The sequence below is a fragment of the Parasteatoda tepidariorum genome, chromosome 11, assembly GCF_982258835.1.
Source record: "Parasteatoda tepidariorum strain Cologne lab strain chromosome 11, Ptep-v5.0, whole genome shotgun sequence".
NCBI classification, from domain to species: Eukaryota; Metazoa; Arthropoda; class Arachnida; order Araneae; family Theridiidae; genus Parasteatoda; species Parasteatoda tepidariorum.
Window position 1 is genome coordinate 51249147 of NC_141765.1, and position 26668 is coordinate 51275814.

Consider the following 26668-nt stretch of genomic DNA (forward strand, 5'->3'; position numbering starts at 1 on the left):
GATACACAGTGATTAGTGATTTCCATATCACTCTTTCACTTGAGTGATTTTCTCTCGTTCATTTTAAGTGAGTATTGTATATATATATATATATATATATATATATATATATATATATATATATATATGTATGTATGTATATGGTATATGATATATATATGGATGGTCCAAACATGCCTGCAAACAGAAAAAAAATTTAAAATTCTTATTAATCAGCGAATAAGTTTACAAAAATGAAAATAATTAGTTTAAGAAAGTTTCCGTGACAAATTTTCAAGAAAAACTGCATGACCTTCTTTTCATGAAATTAGGGCATAAAGTACTCCACAGAGAATGTACCACCATAATGTAAACTAATTGCATCAAAATTTATTCCCTAAAAATGTTCCAGAAAAAGTTCTTGGATAACCGAGAACCGTTCAACAAACTTTGCAAAATTACTGGTCAGATAAGAGCAGCATCACGAAATAATTTAATCATCGACCCTATCACCTAAGGCGAAAAAGTCTACCACTTAGTAGTAGAAAAAAAAGTTCCTTGATGCGTGTAGTATCACTGTTATATAATAAACTTTTATAGCTTTCTAATGTAAGAAAATCAAAAAAATATTCCGAGTAAAAGTTGTTTCGAACCTGATAAGTATGCATTTAATAAGATTGAAAGGATCACGTTCATTAAGGATGTATGAAGTCGACTTTGATTTGAATTGCAGTAATAATTCCTCATTTTCTTTAATTAAAGAAGACAAATTTTAGATAATATCGTCAAGTAAATGGATAAATGAAGTAAAAGAAAATGCAAAATAGTAGAAGAAATTGTCAGATTTTTTCTTCAAAACAAATATGCACTTAAGGGAATTATCTTATGCGTATAGGTATATACGTACACGGTTCCCAGCAGATCTCCGAAGTCAAGCATCACTGGCTGCTGTCAGTGTGCAGGTGGATAACGGGACGAGGGTGTGCGGTATTGGTCCTCGTTAAACTGTTTTACCGTAAAGTGCTCGACTTCGAGTGCAGATCGTCGGACTAGCAAAGCAGAGGTGCCATCCCTTCAGCAGAGGATCAAAATTGTGATGGCATGTCTTCAGATCATCCTCAGGGATATTTCCCAGACCGTCGCCAATATATCATTCACTTTATTTTTCTTTTGCACTTTCATTTACTTTAATGAGAGCTATTAACAATTACAACATACATGTTAAGTATAATTTGTTTAATTAGTATATAAAATTATGATTATAAAAGAAAACCAAAACACTATTTTAGTAATTACCGTTTATGTCAGAAAGAAATCTATATTGTTCTCACTATAAATAAAAATTAATTTTTCGTTCAAATATCCTTAAATAAAATAATTATAACACTTAAAGATTTACTCTTATAAGACTTACCCTTACTTACTTAATGATTTAAACAATATTATTATAAATATGTAATAAAAGAGTCTGACACTGAATCTTCATTGTTGATTCTATATGTTACACAGATTTTGTAAAAGCAATTATTTTTTAGATTAAGATTCAAATACTTAGAAAGAAAAATGTTTTAAAAAGGGAATTATTAGAAAAATTGGTTTGAATTATTACAGACAATACAATCTTTTTAATTTTTTTGAACTGTTACTCTTTCCTTGCTACAAAATATTGTAATCATTAAGTATAAAATTCTTTAAATTTTATAACTTAGTTTAGAAAAAAAATTTGTTGTAACACTCTAAAGTAATTTTAGTTACATATTATAAAACACTTAAGAGATATTTTAAAAGAAAATAGTTTTCTGAAGTATCGAAAACAATAAGTGCTTTTATCAAATGATAAATATCAATTTTTAAAAAATTATGTTTTTACCTCAATTTGATTTATTTTAAATGTTTTTTACATTCGAGTTCATTTTCAAATGCTATAAAAAAGTTTTCTAAATTTTTTTAATTAAAATATTATTACATTAAGTTCGTAAGTTCAGTGCCTGCCATTCGAAAAGAAAAGAAAATTAAGTTAGATCGCAAATTCCTTCGTTTAAATTACTACGATTAAAATGTGATTAAGCGTAAAATGAAACAAAAAAAAATTTTAATAGTATCTAGATGTTTACAAGCAAAAATAATAGAATTAAGTTTTAATAACATGGTTACTTGATATTATGTGAGTAAATGTAAGCAGTAGATAAGTTATATTTTACCGTGTGAAAGATTTTTAGAAAAGCAATTAAATGTTTTGATGCTTGCCCAAAAGTTACTATCAAAACTACGCCAATACAGAAAATAGATTAAAGTAAGAACGTTAAACTTATTTACATGTACTGAAAATAGTTTACAGTATTTTATTGTGTTTTCGTGGAATATTGCTTAATCAAAATACCATTTTCTTGCACATGAAACTGAAGATGGTGCAAATCATGTAACGTACGCAACGTCGCTAGTTTGTTTCCTAAACTTACTATTTACGATAATCTGATGCAAAGAATGCAAAGAAAAATAGAAAAATATATTGTATCAGCATTAAATATTTAGCGCCTATGAAACGCAGGGGACCACTTTTTTAAGGGGGCGAATTTTAAATACACAGTGACAATAGCTTTCTAAATTTAATGCATAAGAAAAAAATCTTTTGTCAGCTAAATGTTTGCAAAAGGATTTATTATTTTTCATATCTTTCTCGTTTTTAACTATGAAGAACTTTAAATTTTCTTTATATGTGTGAAATATTAAGGGGAGCTTTAAGAGATTACTAATCATTAAAGGGGGCATATACCCCACTCCGCTAACGATGCCCATGAAATGCCTTATTCTCAATGCATCATTCTAAACTGTATTTTTTGAAAATCTGGTAGAAAAAAATTGAGTACTGTACATACTGAGAATCATATGTTTTTATACCCAACATTCCAGAATGACTATTGGGCCTTCTACTAAGCCCATCAATTTAGAAAGGTATAGTTTGCTGCTATTAAGAAAACACATTCCAAAAAAATCATAATTTATGGCTTTTATATTTTCTATTATTACTTTTTAACTCATCAATAATTTCAATTTCAAGCTATCAATTTTGAGAATATTTTCCACTGAAAATGAAAGTAACGTAAAAACCAACAGAAATAATTTAAAAGAAATGGAAATATTAAACCGCATTGTAACATTGTGGTTAAAGTTTCTCCTTCCAATTATTGAAGGAGAACTTTCTTGTTCTTGATGATACCCAAGAGCAAACGATATTCCAGTTACAACATAACGTAGCGGACGCTTATTGATATTCAGAACGTTAAAACATCTTATCCCATCTGTCGGCGTTCGTTGCTCCGTGAATAAGGGTTCAAGGTAGCCTATTGAACTCTTCGGCTTCCATAAACAACGTCTTCAAAATATTTCTACTTAAAAAACTCGGTTTCATCTAAAGTATGACAAATACTCCCTATATAAGTATATGCACAGGAATATGAGTAAATATTTCCTGCTTAAAAAACTAGATTTCATTAAAAAAAAATTATTGATCCTCTTAAATACGAGTTAATAATCTACATCTTAATAAATATTAACAATTCATTTAAAGTATTAACGGTTTCATTTAAAGTATGACAAATACTCCCTATATAAGTATATGCATAGGAATATGAATAGATAATTTTTACTTAAAAAACTAAATTTCATTAAAAAAATTAATGATCCTCTTAAATACGAGTTAATAATCTACATCTTAAAAATTATTAACAATTCATTTAAGGTATTAACGGTTTCATTTAAAGTATGACAAATACTCCCTATATAAGTATATGCAGAGGGATATGAATAAATATTTTCTACTTAAAAAACTAAATTTCATTAAAAAAATTATTGATCCTCTTAAATACGAGTTAATAATCTACATCTTAATAAATATTAACAATTCATTTAAAGTATTAACGGTTTCATTTAAAGTATGACAAATACTCCCTATATAAGTATATGCAGAGGGATATGAATAAATATTTTCTACTTAAAAAACTAAATTTCATTAAAAAAATTATTGATCCTCTTAAATACGAGTTAATAATCTACATCTTAATAAATATGAACAATTCATTTAAAGTATTAACGGTTTCATTTAAAGTATGACAAATACTCCCTATATAAGTATATGCATAGGAATATGAATAAATAATTTCTACTTAAAAAACTAAATTTCATTAAAAAAATTATTGATCCTCTTAAATACGAGTTAATAATCTACATCTTAATAAATATTAACAATTAAAGAAGTCGGTTTAATTTAAAATATTAAAAATCATCCATATTTGGGCTAATACTAAAAGATATCAATAAATAATTCCACTTATATGTAAAGAACTTAATTTTAATTCAAATATAATTGAACCTCATTATAAATACTAATGTACAAAAATATCTCATCTTCAAACTTTCATTAAAAACATCAATAATTCTAAAAATATGAGCAAATATACAAAAATGCAATGTACTGAATGATAATAGGTCTAAGTTTTGTATATGAATAATTTACTGTAGAAATTCTTGATTATTAAGACTATCCTTTTAAGAAATCCATGAAAAATAAATAGGTTTTTAAGTACAACAACAGTTTTAAGCTCAAATTTAATATTTCTATTAAAATCAGAATAAAGAATGCTCTTTCTACGTTGATTTTAGTGGTCTACGCTTATTTACTCTTATTTTTCGCAGTTTAATTAAAAGTAGCACTATGAAAGATGTATGAATTACAATAATTAATTTAAATGCTTGAGACAATTAAAGTGATAAACCATACTTTTTTCAGTGTTATTTTTACATCAATCTTTTCCTTGCTATTTTTTTCAGAAAGGTACTAAACAAAAATCGGTAAAAAAGGCGAGGTAGAATGAGAATAACATCACAACATTTAGAAATATCGTATTGCCTGCATAAAAACCACAGTATTTTTTACCAACTATGTTCCTAAACACGATCTCCCAAACTATTTGAAAATTTAGTTTATTATGCTGTTTCAAACCTTTCAGTTAAAAATAATTCAAAAAATTTACACTGTAAAAAACTGCACTGGCACTTTGGGTGCATTATCCGTAAAATCCATTTTTACTGTAAAATATAATAATTTTAATTTTTACTGTAATTTTTATTTAATTTGAATGATTCGGAGATTTTACGGTAACTATTACTTTAAAAAATACGGTATGACTGATTTTTTGATCTGTAACATGTTCCGGTAAAAATGGATTCTACAGTAAAAAATACCGACAACCTGAGTGTTAATACTTTTTACCTTAATTTGATCCGGAATTTTTTACAGTAAAGAGAGATAAAAAATTTATATTACACATTATTTTGCTTTCTTATATTAATGAGAAATTTTTACTTATTATATTTACAATTTACGTAATTAAGAGATCGAATAATTACTTAAGAACGAATACTGCGTCTAAATTTACTACACATACGTGAAAACATGCATTAAAAAATAGTATATCTGAAGTTTTAAGAATATTTTTGGAAATTTTTTGTTTGCAGCAAACTTCTTCAGTTATTAAAATTTAAGATTAAACTTAGCCTCAATCAGTTTTAATTTTCTTAAACATGATTTGGCGAACACTAAAGGATTATGTCCATGCATTTTTAATTCATTATTTTATAACGGTCTTTACTAGTTCCATGAAAAATTACGTCACTGAATGCCTAACGTGAGCATCTAATACTAAAAAGAAGATTTTCATTCAAGCATTTTTGGCATTACTTAAATACAGCTTATTTCAAACCTTAGATGCTTTTCCACATTAATAGTCATGAGCCAATAATATTATTAGTTCCATATGCCTGTTACTTTTTATTCATTTTAGTTACAAAAAGGTCGCAAAAAAAGATTCTAATAAGAAAATAATGTTAAGTAACAAGGTAAGACTAACCGATTTAAACAAAGCCTCTTCTAAGAGGAAGATCAAGGTAACCTCCCACTGTTAGCCCGACCGCAAGTGGACTCACGATAGTTTTGCCGCTTGCGATATTTTATGTCCGCACTGGGGCCAGTACAGGTCTATCACACTACATGAATGTAGCCTTATATACGGGTGGGACAGTATATAAATTAATTATACCCTATTCCATGAGTTTTCGATTTTTTTTTTGGGGATTTTCCAATTATTAATTGGATTAATTGGATTGTTAATTATTATTTGGATTAATTAATTGGATTTTCCAATTTATTATTAGTATTAATTGACAGACGAGTAAAGTAGACTATCCTCTACTAGAAAAAAAAATACCTTATTTTAAATGTTATTATATTAGTTATTAACAATTTTTGACAGTCGTGCACTTGTTACAATTGTCCCCACTTACGGGGTCAATTGTAACAGTTCTACTAAAACATAGTTAATTATACATATTATCATAGTTGTGATATATTTTTCATTGATCAAAATAGTAGTGATATTTTAGGAGTAAAAATAATATGCGCAGAGACCTAAAGGGTTAAACTTTTAACTTTAAGGGGTTAAAAATTTTAATTTATGCTGTGAAAGGTGACAAATAAAATAATGCACATACAACATAATATAAATGATATAGGAAACTATTGGTGGCTCTTAAAGAGTTAAGTAATCGTTTGTAAACATAAGATTATTTATTTTCAGCTGTTACAATCGTCCCTTTACTTATTGTTACAATCGTCCCCAAGACGCCATTTCAGCTTCATTTGTTAAAAACGATGCTAGTTAATTAACAAAACTAATCTTTTTTTCTTTTGAAATGTCAATTAAGATGTCCACTTACATATTCGGTTAATAATTTTTATTTGTTTAAACAAAATTACTTTGTTACAATATAATATTCTAATTCCAAAAAAAGTACTTACGTAGCGTGAAAATATCTTTTGTGATGTAACTCTTTCAAAAGTACATAAAAATGGCTGACAGCAGGGGTGTACATGTAGATTTATTAAATACACCTTGTGCGCCACCTAGGAACCAAATCTAGAACCCGATACTCGAAATTTTTGCTCTGTTACAATCGTACCCTGTTACAATTGATCCCACTCTCCCCTACTAACTAAAAATTTTAAAAAATAGGTATTTTTAAAATAATTGGAGTTTTGAAAAAAGAGAACAACACTACAAACTGAACTAAACTCAGTGGCGCGACAGCCCATCTCAGTTCTGTTGGCCTTTGGTTTCTGGGCTGCAAGAGCGGATGTTCCAGTTAGGTGGTCAGCCCAACACAGAACCTCAGTGCTTAGTTCCCAACCATGCTTGGTACTCATTTTATTGACCCACTGAAGGGATGAAAGGCAGAGTCAACCCTGTCCGGATCGAGGATCGAACCAAGGACCTGCGGCACGACAGCGCGAATCGTTAGAACAACACTAGAAGAATAACAAACTTAGTTAAAGGATCAATCGTTGTTGGTTCACCGATTAATAAGTTGCTTTAATATTTATTTCAATTATATTATTTTTATTTTCATGAAAATAACTCAAATTCATTTGTTTTCAAAATCTGATTTTATTTTATTTTTTGCGTAGAGAAGTCGCTACTATAAGATATGAAATAAATTCCCAATTTATTTCCATGTTTTTAAGTCAGAAACCGATGATATAAACTGGCCTTCATTTGAAGAGATTTTTTTTTTCCCTTCAAATGAAAAAAAAATCTATGTATATAAATAAAATAAATGTTTATTACATAATCCCGACAAAATCTTCTCTTCCGATAGCGTGATTGTCTTAACGTGACCTGGTTTTAAAATAATGTTGACAGCTAAAAAAGTCATTCATTTGATGGAATTTTGTCATGCGTAGACATATGGAAGAGTAAGAAAAATAAAAGGAAATAAACCAGTGAAAATAAGCTAGCGTTTCTGTGAATAAATTCTCCTCAACCATGCATGCTTTAAGAAAGGGATATCCAAATGACATTCAAAATATGGTACGATGCTCCTAAGAAAATTATGGGTAAATAATATGCATGAATAAATATATCAATAACTATGATGAAAACTCAAAATTCATTATAAAGTCCTAGAATCCCAGTATTATTTAATAGGTAATTCAAATAATTTATCAGTTAACTATAATTAACCCACACGTAATAAAATCCACATGTAAATCAAATAATATAAATGCCGAGAGAGTATGAACTTCGGGTATGAATCAAATTTTCCATATTTCTAAACTTTCTCGACACAAATTTCGTTAAATTATTATTTTTTTAGTTATTTAGTTATTATTAAATTTTGGAATTTAATTATTAAATCTTAGCAGACCTGCAACTTTTAATTGTCTTTTTTTTAAAAAATTAACTGATGCTTAATCTTCAATTTGAATGTATTTTCAATTTTGCTTTTTTAATAGAATTAATGCTTTTTTAAAGGACCCTTTAATATGGTTTTCAAAGAATAATTTGGGTTACCTCCTTTAAAGTATCGAAATTTCAAATCTGTCAAAAAAAATTATATTTACTTAATAAATGCAGAGGGGGGTACGATTGCTCTTGTTTTCAAGTGGCGCCTTCTATGGCCAAGAATTCGACTTCTGTCACACCATACGTCGCACCCGTTTATAGGGCGGACAAATTCATACATCCATCCACAGATCGTAATTTTGACCTGAATCAGAGAACGATCGATCTGATAATAAATGTTACTTTTAATTACCTTTACATTCCCGAACTCTTCGTGTTCCACTCAGCCCTTTAGCTTTACTATCGTTAGATCTTTTTATGAGATAAAGCTCTTCTGATGCCATGTTGGCATAGTGGGTTTAGTATTTACTAACCACGTCTTAGGCCGGGGTTCGAATTTTTGCATTTCAGTCTGGATATCTGAACAGACAGCACTTTCACCGATCCTGCATTAACGATACTCAGTTTTTAAGCTACTTTTGCAAAAACTACAACACTAAACGACACTAAAATTCATAATTACAGTAAGATATAATACACATAAAAGTCAGTCATATTTTTCGACATATCATAAATTAATAGTCATTAAAATAGGATGGATACATTGACTAATTCTTAAAATAAAATTAGTTTGTAAATCAAACATACACGTAGCATGGAGGGAATATTAAAACGAATGTGAACAGAGAGCTTAAAAGAGCAGAAGCGGAAAAAATTGCATTATGCATTATAAAATTACTTAAAACAGTTTAAAGAGACTTTAAATATTTTAATATATCTTTATTACACAACTAAAACATACAAACATGGTTTAATGGTGAACGTTAGTTTGTTTAGATGAATAGCAGTAGTGAAGAAAACAACAATCTCACGCCAAGTTGTAATTGACTGTAAACAATTATAGACGATATCAAAATTATGCCAACATCGGAGAAGCAAAAATTTTCAACTTTCAATTTATATTGTAAAAGTGCATGATCATGGCGTAACTTTCTGCATTTTAGCTATTTAGAGCTTATAAATACGCTGTAAATTGTATGTAAAATATCAACTTCGTGTTAATTTTAAAAGAAAAAAGTTTTTCAACTTAAATTTTGGAGTTGTTAAACGTCAAATTCGGAGAGTTATAATCTAGAGCCCATGGATTGTATTTGTTACACATAAGAATTCGATTATTAGTTGAAGCGTAATTCAGGGTGAAGCATTTTTGTTTTGGTGCTAAATGTGCATTCAATGTATATAACTTTCCCTTAAAACTTGAAGGTCAAAATAATACGTATAACATATCGTTTGCCAAGGTCAAGAATTAAATATGTAAACATATTTTTCATTTTCTTAGCTTAGTTTTAAGTTCTGTTGTTAAACGTAATAATTTATTTTCTACGCTACCAGTAAGCTTCAGATTTCAGTTGTAAATATGCTCTTAGCATTGAAAAATTATTGAGACTCTTTATAATTCTTTCCTTCAACTGTTTTTAAAATTCATATATCGTTATATTTATCCAGATAAGGATAGGTTATACTTTGTGCTACAAATGAATAAAATTAAACACCGTTTAAAAAAAAATTTACTTTTTGTATAACATGAACAATTTATTTTCATTTATTTGTGGTTTATTCAGGTTTTTATTTACCATTATACCTTGATATGAATTCTTAGAAAAATGTTTGATAAAAAACATATGCGACCAAAGCAAAATGGAATTATGGATACATAAAAATGCTTTATGCAAATATTTTTGTCTGTTATTGTGAACAGAAATAATAAGACTATCATATTTATAATTATTTGTCACCTTTCAACCAAATGCATTATTAATAAAAATGTTTATGATATTCTACGATTTTTAGTTGTACAGGTTTCTTTTCATCAATATGTAATCTTTTTTGAAGTTCCCTAAAACACTTGTAAAAAATGTTAAAAAAAAATGGGTTTCTATACTGTATTCAGTATCAAATTACGGAAAAAAATTCCGCCACTTGGGATGCATCATCCGTGAAATCCATTTTACCGTAAAATATTATAATTAACAGTAATTTTGTTAATAAGAGTCATTCAGTGATTTTAAGGTAATTATTACTCCAGAAGTTACGGAGATATATTGATCTGTAAGATCAGATTTTGATTGATCAGATTTTTTGATCCGTAACGTTTTCTATAAAAATGGATTCTACAATAAAAAAAAGCGAATGATACACTTCAAGTGCCGATACTTTTTACCTTAATTTGATCCTGATTTTTTTACAGTGAATCGGACGTGCTTATTTTTCTAATGGAAGTTCACTATGGTCAGAATTGAGTATATGAGCTTTCAAATTCAACTATCTTTTCTTTGTTTCGGAGCTATTTTGAAATTTTTTTGCTTAATTTTGAAAAATCCTTTTTCACAGTGAAGAAAGAAACACTTCACAATTTTTTTTCATGTTTCCTATATTTTTATTAATGACTTTCAGCGTTCCTGCTCAATCATTTAAATACTTAAGAATTTTTAATTATGCATCGTGTCTTTAAATATTTTTTGTACCTTATAACAAAAAAAATATTTCACAAATTTGAAATTCAAATAGAAAACTTTTCAGCACGAAATTCGATGAAACTTTTTCGCAACTAATCACTCTAAACCCTTTTAAAAAGCAATGAAAAACTGTGCTTAAAATTAATTATCATTCCTGATTTCATTTTATCTTTTAATTCAAAAATCGCAGTTACGATCAATAAATTCAAACACAATATCATCAAGGCAAAATTTATATTTATAAATTTTATATTTTAAATCAAAAAATTAATGAAATGGAATCAAGGAGTCAAGAATCAAATCAGCTTTTTGAAATCAAAGAATCAAAGTTTAATTATGAAGTTTTTTTTCAAATATAATTTTCAATAATTTTTTGTACATAAATTATGGAATAATTCAATAAAACAATTTTCCTTTTTTGGTACTGATATCAATTGTTTTAGGAATGAAAATTTTTTTTTCAAAACAACTGTTTTTTTTTCAAATAAAAATTTTTTTTCTCAAAACAAAATTTATATTTATTAATTTTTTTTAAATCAAAGAATTAATGAAATTGAATCAAAGAATTAAGATTCAAATCAATTTTAAAATCAAAGAATTAATGAAATTGAATCAAAGAATTAAGATTCAAATCAATTTTAAAATTAAAGACTCAAGTAGCAATTATGAAACCCTTTTATAAATATAATTTCTAATACTTTTTTAAAAAAAAAATTAAGGAATAATCCTATAAAACAATTTCACTTTTTTCTGTACTGATAACATTTATTCCTAAAATAAAAAAATCTCTTCCAAAATCGCTTTACGAAAATCATCAATAGTTCGAACCTTGAACCTCTTAGGTCAATCAAGTGAACAGTTCTAAGCCCTAGGGCTGAGTTAAGATATCGTCGGAAATAGATCTAAGATGAGTACCCAAAGGAAACTGAAAAAATTCTTAAATCAGAGGGAAACGGGAATAAAGAGAAAAAAAATGCCTTGTTAGGTCAATGATAATAGAGGCCCCCACCTTTTAAAATCGCTTGTATTCACTCTTATTTTTCACCACTCCATATAAATTTCTTCAGCCTTCCTTGACCTTTCTACTAACGTTAAATGATGAAATCAATTATCTTTAATCTTTTTGAGGTTGATGTACTATTGCCTAAGATATGTTGATATAAATTAAGAATTGCCCAGAATTATGAATGTATATTTTAAAGTTAAGTATCTTAGCTGGTAAATTATAAGAGAATAAGTTATAAACGTATTGAAGATATGCTGAAATACGCCAGAAAAGGAAAATAAATTTGAATTCATAACATAATTTATGTCATGGAATATGAAAAGGATGAAAGATGGAATTTAAGAAATTTTTTTCAGATTATATCATTCTTAATTCGATTAGAATAATAAAATGTAACATATTACTGGGCTAAAAGCCATTGCATAAATATTACGTTCTTAGCCTGTCATTAAATAAACAAAATATTAATCCTAGATAATGACCTAATAACGCATTTATTCATTAATAACCGAGTATTTTAACTTCACAACAGGCATATATAATTCGCTCCTTGAAAAAGTGGTTGAAAACGCCATACAATTGCATGAAATATTTCGTTTTAACCTACATTTTAGTTTTGAAATAGAACTATGAAAGTTTTTACATCTAGGATATAAAATTATTTTATTTTATAACAGTCGTTGAATAGCCGACCTAATTTTGAGTTTACGATTATCATGCTCAACTCTGTAGTCTCTAATTTATTAGCCCATCCCTGAAGACAAGGGAATATATATATATATATATATATATATTCATTAATAACCGAGTATTTTAACTTCACAACAGGCATATATAATTCGCTCCTTGAAAAAGTGGTTGAAAACGCCATACAATTGCATGAAATATTTCGTTTTAACCTACATTTTAGTTTTGAAATAGAACTATGAAAGTTTTTACATCTAGGATATAAAATTATTTTATTTTATAACAGTCGTTGAATAGCCGACCTAATTTTGAGTTTACGATTATCATGCTCAACTCTGTAGTCTCTAATTTATTAGCCCATCCCTGAAGACAAGGGAATATATATATATATATATATATATATATATATATATATATATATATATATATATATATATATATATATATATATATATATATATATATATATATATATATATATATATATATATATAAAATAATAATTTTAAAAAATTTAAGAGAGAACTTACAAAAAAACTTAAAAACCCAGAAAACAAAATAAGAAAAAGGTATAATCTCTTCCAAAGCTCCCATGATTATATCCACAAAAAACAATACTTTCTAATATTGTATTAATTTAGCCAAATCAAAATATATCAGTACAATAGTGTGAAGTGCACCTAAAATATTGAAACGAAAATACAAGATATTAAGCAAGAAATACGAAATAAAACATATCAAGCAAAAAATGGAAAATAAAAATTCAAGAAAAATACAGAATAGAACACAAAATGTAGGCTAAAAAGCGAGTAGCGAATTCAAATGTCTTTACACTTACCGACATCTTGAATATTTTCGTAACAGGTTAGTCATATTACAAAATTCGAAAATAAAATAGTAATTAGAGGGTTGTGGTATGTATTATATGGCGAGTCTTACAGAAGTACAGAACTGCATCTGATTTGTGAGTTATTTACTGAACAACGGTAAGATGGCGGCAGTGTAGTCAGCATTGTGCACTGACCACATTTACTTCCCAGACAAGATAATACCCATTCATTTAAAGCTTGATGAGCTTCAAGCCGCTGGCAGGATTCAAACACACGTATTTCACAATAACAGTTCAGCGTTTTAACCGCTGAGGCATCACGGCTGAATATTTTAGTGATATGTGTTTAAATTAATAATTCAGACAGAAAAGAAAGCATATTTGAAGGATTCCCTTGTAATGATTCCGCATATTTTAATAATTTTACTACATATTTTCTACAGGAAGGTATATTTCTCATAATATTTTTATAGAATTTTTGCTGCGAAAAATAAGTGCCTGAATCTTAAAAAAAAAAAGAAAGAAAGAAAGAAAAAGAAAAAAAAAAACTTCAGCAACAATTGAACACAAATTTTAAAACACTGAACAGCCTAAATATTAAATTCAATCCTCATTTGACACATTAAAAGGTATTAATTAAAAAAATATTGAAAAAAAATATCTATGCAATGCATTAAAACCAATTTCCATATTTATTTTCAATGGATTTATGAAAGTTATTACTACGTTTTTTACAAATAAATTTAAAAATTATTATTCTGAAAGGAAATTTATTTGAATATAGTTTCCTTAAAAAAAAAACTATTTCAATAATGTCAAATGTAAGAGAAGCTCGGATATGTTGTATCTCCATCTATATTTAAATAAATATTGCGATTTCAAACTTCAAATCTACAACACCAAACATGAGATATAAGTTTTTTCATACACAATAGCGAAAAATGATTCAAATAAAATAATACTACAATGGCATTATCATAAACCACTTTTAATTGACACTGTCCATCAAATTATTATAGAAAGGAGCATGAATTTAAAATTGCATATTTTTATTTCAAATGGTTATGATTCAAAAGAGTTAAAATAAGATATCAAATGATTAAAAACAAAACTTTTTATTTAATATTTCAATTTAAAGAAACAAAAAACATATATTAATTATAAATAACGTGGACTTATTTCTTGGAAAAAGCATATTAAAATAATTATTATATTTAAATAAATCCCTTGACATTAAAAACTATTTTTTAACGATAAATTACAAGAATAATATGAAAAAAATATTTAAAAAAATAAAATAAGAAAATTTGATGAGCTGAGCACCCTTCTTAATCAAATAAATCTTATCAAATAAACGTTTAAAAAATACACAGAAACTCTGAAACAATATTCAGTAAGTATTACCTACATTCAAGTGAAAAACTTTTGTTTAACTGATTGTTTTAAAGTCAAAAAAGGAAAATTCAAGATCAGTAACCTGATCGTGTCGAACCAATTTCAGAAATTCACTTTTTTTTCTTTGACTCTGATTTGGGGAGAAATATTAATAAAATAAAAACATATTTTTTCAATATGTAATCAAAAGGTCAACGTATTTGCACTTAAAAAGTCGTCCTTTTAGACTGCCAGGTGAAAGTGCTTTTTTTTTTTTTTCTAATTGAGATGGGGAAGTCAACGAACGGGATCAAGCTACTTGCGAAATTTTCTTTACGGTGTCATTTTCCCCCTCGTTTAAGTAAAACAACGATATAAATTCCGGTTTCTCAATAACATGTGAAATTTTCTCGAACTTGGAAACCCCACTGTTTTATTTTAATTTAAATTTATCTTTTCTTGCTGTGAAGCAAAAAAACATTAGGTTAACAATGACATGGAAACTATAAGAAATGCATATTTTTATTCGTCAATGTTTGACTACTTTGAAACTGAAGGGAAAAAATGCTAGAAATTTAAAGTGTGGGATGATGATTATTTCTTAGCTTTCGATTGTATTCGCTCAGTGCAAGACATTTCAAACATATTATGGTTTCGTTATATCCAACACGTGTTATCTCTTCATTTCAAATCACTGCTATGAGTAGAATCGTTTTTTTTCACGGAATGCGTGGGATATTTTTTTCTACTACTTTTTTGCGTAACTTCGAACATAATCATTATTTCTTGATTCGATTTTATAGTCAGCTTTTCAGGAATTTGCTTTTCAGATGGTGCTTGTTTTTTATATGATTGAGTTTTTAATTAAAAGGGTGTTATTTTTTTAAAACCATGAAACCTGTTTTCAAAAAATATTTTAATTTTTTAATAATTCTTGAAGATAATTTGATTTTCCTTTTTAAAGAAATTCGTGAAAACTTTTTAATGCTTCATTTCATAAAAAAAATTTTTGGAGATTAACTCACTCTTTAAAAAACTTTATTTTCGATGTATGTTATTAAAATTCTGAGACTTTAATATTTGGATATCAAGTCTATTCTTTCCTTAAAAAGGTGCTTAAAAAAACGTATTGATTTCCAATTTTGAATCAAAACTGTAAGGATTTACACGGAGAGTTAAAAAATCTTCCCTTTAAAAAAGTTCATAAAAAATTTTCCAAAATTTTATTATTTATCCTAAATAGGCTTCACAAATTGGCTACTTTTACAAATATAACGAAAGTTTCACTTTTATTTAAACGAAATTTGCATCCTTTCAAGAATGAAAAGCTTGAAGTTGATTTCGAAAAATCTGTTTCGAGTATACATTAAAAAATTGTCTATAATTTGAAACTGAGCATCGTTATAACAAACACTTTCAAGAACTTTGTGATGGTTAAGATAAATATGCGTACTTCATAAGCAATATCGCACGTTAAAATGAGGGTTATACGGTTTTTGAAATGATATTTTTTAACATTGTCACGCAAACATAGTAACTTATAATGCTCTTACAATAACTATACAAATATAAATTCACCATTTTTTGTATTGCCAATATTTGTACGGATATTTTTCAAAACTCAAAAGGAAAAAAAAACATGTGTGGTTTAACTAAGAAGTAAAAAAAATTACACGTTAAGATAATTTGAAACTGAGCATCGTTATAACGAACACTTTCAAGAACTTTGTGATGGTAACGATAGATATGCGTACTTCATAAGCAATATCGCACGTTAAAATGAGAGTTATAAGGTTTTCGAAATGACATTTTTTAACATTATGACGCAAGCATAGTAACTTATAATGCTTTTACAATAACAATACAAATATAAATTCACCTTTTTTTATATTGTCAACATTTGTACGGATATTTTAAAAAATTCAAAAGAGAAAAAAAAACATGTGTGGCTTAAACAAGAAGTTCAAAAAATTACAACAGATGTAAGCACATGCCCATTAGTTGAATTTACCAAATAAGTCGGCTACATGTTTTTCTTATTCTTAAATTTGTCTGAGCATCTGTCACAGTCAGACAGAGACTATTAATTTTAAAATCAGGTTTTACTTGTATGTATCCAATTTTGTATTGATAAGATACAAAGATAAAATCTAATGCTAAATGCAATGCTATCTGTGCTAAATGCAATCATTTACCAAAAGTAAGAAAGTTAGAATCAAAACATTTACAATGACGAAAATATAAGAAAGCTTTTGTGATTCATAAAACAGTGAAAAAACTGAATGCGTTGATTTATATTTAATTTTTATTTTAATTAAGCTATAAATTTATTCATATGATTTACCTGTTGATAAGCTATTAAAATTAAAATGCAAAGTTACACACAAGGTTAACATAAATAAATGACAAGATTTTAAATTGTTATATTTTTGAAACTGTTACGCAAATTACTAATACATTATTAAAATTAAGTAATACATTATATACTAAATTAAAGGGAAATATACCGAATTCTTGTTTCGAGTAACGAATATTTAATGTGCGACCATTTTGTTACACCACAAACAATAACACAAATAATATGTAATCGATTTCGTTCCAAATATTTTGTAGTTTTCCACTGTCATTTACTCTTTAATTTCTCATTAATGTCAATTTTGAAGTTTATAACTACAATTTCGAATGTAATTTGTTTTAAACAAAACTTAGGTTGCTTATATAGTTAGTGTAATATTTACTATTTAAATCTTAATATTGAATAGTGTTCCATTGTTACACGGAGAGAACAATTTTGGTAAAATTACCGCATTGTAGGTTAAAGAAATTTCTGGTAAAAAAACGTGCTTCTAGTTAATAAAACCAAAATATACAGTATTTAAACCATTTATTTGGTAATTTAAAGTTCATATAGTTACGGTTCACAGGAAATTCTGGTTTTCAGAATTATAGTTCTTATTACCGCACATTTAGTACAAAATACAAAATTGAAAGTAATTTTAACCGAAAGAATTCATCTTATGCCATGCTATAAGATATCATGTTAAAATTACCAGATTTTATCACACATTATAAAACCATATTTTATCGTCAATTTTTTCAAAATCTTTATTAAAGCACTCCGGTAAAAATTACAGAGCCTTTTGGTGTTCCAATAGAGATAGAAACACGGTAAATTTTTCCATATTCTGGTAGTTTTGACAATACCTTCTTTCAGTGTACTTTTACACACTCAACCTTAAATATTTTCATATGAAATTAAAAATATTATTTTAAACGGTTATAATTTTATTAAAGATCCATTGTGCTAATTTTCAGTCTAGTCTTAATATTTCACATTAAATTAATAATCTAGCTTCCAAAGTTCATTGCAAACTTTGTTTTACATAAAGCGTAAAACCAAATACATTACAAATTAACATACCATAAAAAAATATATTTTACATTTTTTCGTTCTACCTTGGCATATTATCGTGCCCTTACTATAATAATCAAATCCATTGTTACTGAAATAATAATAATAAAATCCATTCTATCGAAAGAGTTTGAAATAGTTTTCTATAGTTTATAAACCTACTACGCATTATCCTCTTGATTTTTCTGTTTCTGAAATGCAAAATATTTTTTGATGTTCCCTTATTGAAATTATGCTTATTTTCTATTTTTCAATAAATTTCTAAATAATAGGATTGATTGCTATTTTAAGTATGATTCAGCTTACTGTAAAAATCTGCAATATCTGAAACGAAAAATGATCTAGGTCTATTTTGTAAATATATTTATGCAAATAAATTTTGTTTATATAGATTTTACAAAATTTTTAACGAACTTGTTTATGACCTTAAGATTTTTAATAAGTCTTTGACTGTTTTTAAAAATTATGTTCAAATATTTTATTGTTGCTATGACGTTTTTCTTTTCTCATTGCACGCCATTATAACTGCATATTTTTTATCTGTACTGTGCGTTTTCTTAAATAAATAAATTCTTCCCCAACACTACACAAATTTATTTTTGCTTAATATTTTCTGCATCAATGGCTCATAAACGGAATCTTGGGAGTGCAGGTAACAGGGAATTATAATCTCATTACCACTAAAATGTCTGGACATTACATCACAAGCTTTCTTTTAATAGGGTTATTTCAAGGACAAGGATCCTGAACCCTCGATTCCTAAAATACCATTGAAAATGTGAAACTACAAAATGAATGGAACTATATTGATTGTAGATTAGATATTTGTTGTGAAAAAAATACTTTGTTCGTTTATTATTTATTTTTTGTTTCAGAAATAGTTACGAAAATTAAAAATTTAGTCATTCGTTTGTGCTGAACCTGTATGCACAATCCGAGTGCTTATGACACCCTCAGGGGGTGTATCTACTGTACTGTGTGTTTCGTTAAAGAAACAAATTGCTCCTAATGCTGCACAAATTTATTTTTGTTTAATATTTTCAGTGTTGATGGTTCATAAATTGTGTCTCCGAAGTGGAGGTAACAGGGATTTGCTTTTAATGACATGACCACTAAAATGCCAGCACATTACACCATGAACTTTCTTTTTAAAGGGTTACTTCAAAGACAATGATTCTGAACTGATTCTGAAAAAACTTAAGTAACACAACTGTGCAGCATTAGAAACCATTGAAAATGTGAAACTTCAAAATGAGTTTAACGAAATTGATTGCAGATTAGATATTTACGGCGCAGCAGAAAAGTCACATTATGAATAATTATGACTGGCAGAAAATACTTAAAATATTTTCTTTTATTTCGTTTATTGGTTTTTGTAATGTTAGAAATAGTTTCAAAAACTAAAATTCAGCCATTCGTTTGTACTAAACCAGCATACACAAACCGATTTAACACGACTCTTCATGACGCAGTCATAAGGATGTTTGGGGGTTGCATTCCAGGGGAAGAAATCTTAAGAAAAAAAAAGAGTTTTTCAAAAACTTGGAGCACAAGAACTGGACCTCCCCATCAAGAATTGTTGACTGTAAGCTAAAAATATTGGGGTGGGTTTTGAAGCTACTAACAAGAAATCTTATTGAATTATTCCTTTATGAAGTTCGACAAATACATGCAGACGGTTCGTTGAGCAAGTTTTCATCTCTGAATCCAAATATGATGGATTTGTGTGTGACAAAGGTCCAACTGTTGGTAGTCAGTGCTTTTTAAAATGGCTTTTCTGAAAAAGAAGGCATACGGTCAAAAGTGAAATCATTGTGTGAAGACAACATTTTATTTCAATTTGTTGGAAAGGGAGAAAACCTGCTGAGAGAGCTCACGTTGCGATGTATAAATAGTAGATTTCGATTGCAAATTTGTTATGGGTTTTTGTATAGTGTAGGGGAGAGTGGGGTCAATTGTAACATTTTTTACTTAACTATTTTTAACTAACAAAAAATCCAATATATTATTAGTATTTATTGACAGACGTGTAAAGTAGACTATCCTGTACTAGAAAAAAAAATAAATACCTAATTTTAAATGTTATTATATTAGTTATTAACAATTTTTGACAGTCGAGCACTTGTTACAATTGTCCCCACTTACGGGGTCAATTGTAACAGTTCATAAATTCAACTAAAACATAGTTAATTATACATAGTATCATAGTTGTGATATATTTCTTTATTGATCAAAATAGTAGTGATATTTTAGGAGTAAAAATAATAATGAGCAGAGATCTAAAGGGTTAAGCTTTTAACTTTTAGGGGTTAAAAATTTTAATTTATGCTGTGAAAGGTGACAAATAAAATAATGCACATGCAACATAATATAAATGATATAGGAAACTATTGGTGGTTCTTAAAGACTTAAGTAATGGTTTGTAAACATAAGATTATTTATTTTCAGCTGTTACAATCGTCCCTTTACTTATTGTTACAATTGTCCCCAAGACGCCACTTCAGCTTCATTTGTTAAAAACAATGCTAGTTAATTAGTAAAACTAATCTTTTTTTTATTGAAATGTTAATTAAGGTGTCCACTTACATATTCGGTTACTAATTTTTATTTGTTTAAACAAAATTACTTTGTTACAATATAATATTCTAATACCAAAAAAAGTACTTGCGTGGCGTGAAAATATCTTTTGTGATCTAACTCTTTCAAAAGTACATAAAAATGATTGCCATCAGGGGTGTACATGTAGATTTATTAAATACACCTTGTGCGCCACCTAGGAACCAAATCTAGAACCCGACACTCGAAATTTTTGCTCTGTTACAATCGTACCCTGTTACAATTGACCCCACTCTCCCCTACTTTCCTAGAATTGTATTCATTCACGAAGTTCGATTCTGAAATAGTCCATTTCACAGATTTTTTTTTTTTTCGAATGAAAATAGTTTGTTTCATAAATCTTGTAAGAACTTTTAATTCATTTTCACAAGGTAAAATATGAAATACCCTTTAAAACAGTACTTACACATAAAATACTTTTATACATGCATTTTTCTTTTTGTCAAAACTCTAATAAATTACCTAAATACTATTGTGAAGTCGATTTAAACACTCACAGAGTAGAAAATTACAAATTAGTACCGGACCTTTGCTGTAATTATTACTAAAAAATTACGGTATATCAAATTTGTTGTGCCGTAACATGCTTCGGTAAAAATGGATTTTACTATTAAAAGTTTCGGCAGCCTGATTGCCAGTACTTTTTACCGTAATTTGATCCAGATTTTTTGCACTGCATATCCTTACAGTAGTCCGTATGTTTTCTTCAACTTATCCATAGATTTTTTAATTACATCTTGTCCTCATATTTATTTCTTAATCTTAAGAGGGCTCCTGGTCACAAAAATTCATAAGGATCGTGATATTTTTTTATTATTTTTAAAATAATGAAGCCAACAATCTTTTAAGCAATTTAAAAATATTTTCAAATAACTCGAACGGTAGATAAGACTTGTTTACTCATTTTACTAACATTGAACTTGACTGAAACTTGAGCAGGAAATTTAAAAGCTTTGTTTTTTCAACTTTAAAGCAAAAAATCTCAAAATATATTAAGAATAACTGCATAGAATTCAGAATATATGAAGTTAAATTATTATTTTACTTATTGATGAAGTTTATAAAGTTTAATTATTATTTTATTTATTTTCAGAATATATGAAGTTTAATTATTATTTTACTTACTTTACTGACTTTAATTTGACGTCAAGAAATTCATGAAGTACTTTTAGAATTATTATATTATTTTTATTAAATATTTTTTAGTACCATTAACAGAAAATGTATGAAAATTTAAATTTAGAATTTCTTTTAGCTATTTTAAGCGCCACAAGGAAACAAATTCAAGAAAAATTAAGTTAAAAACAATTTTTTTTTCAAAATAAATTAAAGAATTTAATTTTGAAACATAATTTTTTCAGAATGTCAAAAATTAGAAATTTGTTGTTTTTTTTTTTATATTTTTAATGTTATAGATTTTTAAAAATTATGCATGGTTGATTTATTATCAGTGCAATAGTAATAAAAAATTCAAAACAATGTATGCATTTTATAAAAATATTTAAAACAATGTTTCTTTAACCCCTTTGCAAAGTTAAAAGCTTTTATTTGAATTTCAAATTTTTGTCTCATGATACTTTTTGCTTAACGTTAGCTAGCTTTAAAAATTAATTCAATGAATAGGAAAATTTTACGTTTCATTTTTCGAAAACACATTAACAAAATAATACTTTACTTATATTTTGTTGTCATTTAAAGCATTTTCAAACTTGTTATAATCAGTGGCGTAGTGAGGGGTGGGCAAGGGGGGTCATCATGCCCCGGGCGCTACTCGCAAAGGGGCGCCAAATGGTCCGCAAAACAAAAAAATTGTAGGATAATTTTTATTATAATTGATTTCTGGAAAATATATTTTAAATTTAGTGCCAGTGTAATATAATAAATGCTAATTCGTAAATAAAAAGGAACACTAATAGTCTAAATAAAAGTGTAATAATATATTCATAATGGAAATGGCACGTCTTTTCTACTGGCAGTACTGACTCGACCTGTGTCTGCCTGCACTTCCTTATAGCATCTACGCTGTGTGGTTACATAAATTATCTCCTCCTTTCTTGATTTGTCTGATGAAATAATATGTCATAATGAATATTTGCTGTGTACAAAGTACAAACATTCTTTCTTTCAGAACACTAATTATTTTTATTTCTATAAACGCTATGTAGCTTACGCTTGTTATTTTAAAACGATAACAACAACACTCTTATGTACTTATATGTACAGTCACTGAAAAAAATATCCCGAAAATAACAACTGAAGGATCGTCTATTTTTTAATATAGATACTTCTCAGGCACAGAACAAATACAGCGTTTTGTCGTTTCTAGGAAAGGACACAAACGCCGTATTTGTTGTGTGCCTGAGAATTATCTGTATTAAAAAATAAATAATTCTCTAATTGTTACTTTCCGGATACTTTTTTCTGTGGCTGTACGTATCCGTGCAACTTGCTACAGGTTGCGGGAGTCCGCAACAAATTCGAGAAATACTCGAAATATTAACGTTTAAGTTATTTTGTGTGTGTATTTTTCAGTTTTGCGCCCTTGTCATCGCGCTCTGCTTAGAATATAAATGAAATGTTATGAAATATTAAATGTTATAAGTTTAATGTTAGCATAAATTATAGTGTATATTTCACTGTGTTCACCTTTCAAGTTCAAGGCATTCCTGGTAAGTAATAAAACAAATAATGAGGACTTGCTGAAAAACTAGCACTTCAAGATGGTACAAATGTAGGAAACCTATTATCTTTACTTAGACTTAGCTCAGTTTGATCCGCTACTAGCAAATCATCTTAAACATGCCACAGAAATTCCAAAAACTGTCTCATATTTGTCAACACAGATTCAAAATGAATTCATTCATCTTCTGGCATCTACAGTTCGAAATCAACTAATAAATGATATCAAAAGAAATAAATATTATAGACTTTTGTTCGATTCAACTCCTGATATCTCTCATCGAGAACAAATATCCCAAGTCGTTAGGTTTGTAGATGTTGATTTTAACAATAAAAAAGTTTCCATCCACTACTCTTCGACTGAGCCAACGAACTTCAGGGAAATAGGGGACATCAAAAATTTTTTCGTCCAAATCTTGTAAAAACTGCCTGAACTGTCGGTGATTTAGTCCTCTGCTCCTTATAAAATTTACATTTTTAATTATAGGTAGCATGACATGGTCCATTTTTAAATGCTTGGATGCCAATGATTCCTGATGAATTATACAGGGAAATCCCACAAAATTTTCTGATGTTTTCTGTTTTAATTTAGTTACAACGCCCGAATGATTGCCAGCCATGGCAGTAGCGCCATCCGTAGTTGTGCTGTTAAGTATATTCCAGTCGAAGATTCCGCTTACTGCTAAGAAATGTCGTTACTGTCTACCTCTCTCGCTTGTCTAGGCACACGCTGCCCTTGAAATTACTTGTAAATGTAGTGTGCACATTTTAAATCCGTAGAGGAATCGAGTGAAGTCTAAAAGCTCTAAAAAACACGATTCTCCTTTCTGTGACATATCGCGATCGCGGGCCGTATATTTGACATGACTGGGCTAGAGAATATAGTAGAAGTATTTGAAAAATTAGCAGAGGACACTACCACTACAAGTGACACTAGCAGTGAAGCTACAATTCTGTTGCAAAATGTAGGGGAGAGGGGGGCATATGTGAACAGGGGGCACATGTGAACATGGTATGTTTTACCAATATGATTTGAAATAAAAAATCTCGAAAAATTTTCAATTGATGGCAGTACTAGTCCTACCTCTCTGAAAAACTTTCAGAACAATGAGACATTTTGTTGGTCTATTCTGACAATTTCTTTGTATCAGCTGGTGTTGCATATATTATAATCGCTCGCTTCTCCAAGTGAAAGTATAATATAAATCAACTAATAAACTAAAATTAACTATTGCAGATCATTATATGAACATTCAGGTAAGTTTATGACAATTATTCTTTTTTTTTACTCAATTAAAAGTTCTTTATTTTTCAAGTTAGGTTTAAGAAGGATGATGGGGGCACTTGTGAACAAAACATCTGGGGCAGATGTGAACAGTTCACAAGTGCCCCTACATAGTATTAAGATTATTATCCTCATGATATTATAAGTTTAAAAAATATGTATGCATTTAAAATTATCATTATTTAATTTTCCATAATTAATTTATTAATTTTTCCTTTAAAAAAATTTTTTTTTATTAAATGGTTGATTGCGCATCACGCATATTAACTGATACACCTGAGAAAATAGAATTGTTAAAGCTACAAATGAAAAGATAGAAAAAATGAAAAAAAAGCATGAAAGAGTATTAGAGAAGAAAGAAAAAGGCCCATTACAACACCCGTGGAACATGAAGTTGCGAAAAACCCAATTACGGATTAATTATTGTACAGCTGAAAAATTATTTTCTTATTGACAGTACTGTTGTACAATTTAAATTCACATAGTAAGCTACAACCTCCTCAGTATAATGCGTATCTAAATCTGTTATATTAAAGATTTTTTTTCTTTGAAATATGATGATTGCTTTGTGTTTTTAATCTTGTTCATATGTGCCCCAGGCCTGTTCACATGTGCCCCCAATAGGGGCACATGTGAACAATTGAAGTCATTTTTCTAAAATATTATAAAGTAAAGAAATATTTTATTGAAAAATCTCAAAAAATTCCACAAGACAAAGAAAATACTATTTAAACATATGGACTTTTTTACTATGAAAAATTGATGATATTTTTCGAAAAGTGAAGAAATAAAAAAATTTGTTCACATGTGCCCCCCTCTCCCCTACTAACTTTTAGTTTCATAACTTCAGTTCATTTCTGGTATGAAATCTTAAGGAGGAATGATCGTGTGCAGCTAAGATTACAAGATCCTAGACTGAATTTTAGAGAAGCATTCCATGATCTTGAATCATTAACGACTGAACTAGCCGAAATTCGAGACAAGCTCTGTGAAGAGGCAATCGAAAAAGCGAAGTTTCTTTGTGGAAAATGGGATAATGATACAACAATGCGTGTAAGAAGACGACGCAAAATGCCCGAAGAATTGGCTCGAGATGTTGGTCTTTCAGCAGAAAGTGAAATTTCTCGCGTTAGGAAAAGCGTTCTTGATCGTCTCCAACAAGAAATATGTACACGATAAAGTGATCTTAATTTCAAATTTGGATTTCTACTAGACTTTGAAAATTTATTAAACGAGGATAATGTTGATAACGACCTTGAAAAAAATTGCAAACATTTGAGTGAATTTTATAATACAGATTTCAATGGAATAGAACTCTTTATCGAAATATGTGACTGCAAAATGTTACTCCGCAGTAGAAAAGAAATTGAACCCAAAACTCCATTAGAATTTCTTACTTTTATAATCTAGTATGGAGAAGATGTTTTTTCAACCCTGAGAGTGGCACTTCAAATACTCCTGACTATCACAGTATCAATTGTTAGCTGCAAACGTTCATTCAGCAAATTAAAATTAATTTTGACATATCAATTTTGACAAATTAATTTTGACATTTGAAATGATCACCTTTGATGATATTATTAATAAATTTGCTTCATCAAAAGTAAGGAAACTTTATACATAGTATTTAGTTTTATAAATGTATTATAATCATACTATTGTTAAAAATACGTATCTCCTTAGAGATAATAAATATTTACTTTTTATTGTTTTAAAACTGCGTGTTTTTAAAATATTTCTTTATAAATATATAAAATAAATAATAGGTATCTTTTGAATTAATTCTAGATGATTATATACATATTTATTGATTTGCGAGTATATTTTACGTATAATATTATATGGTTTTCGAGTAGGGGGGGGGCGCTAAAAAGGTATTGTGCCCCGGG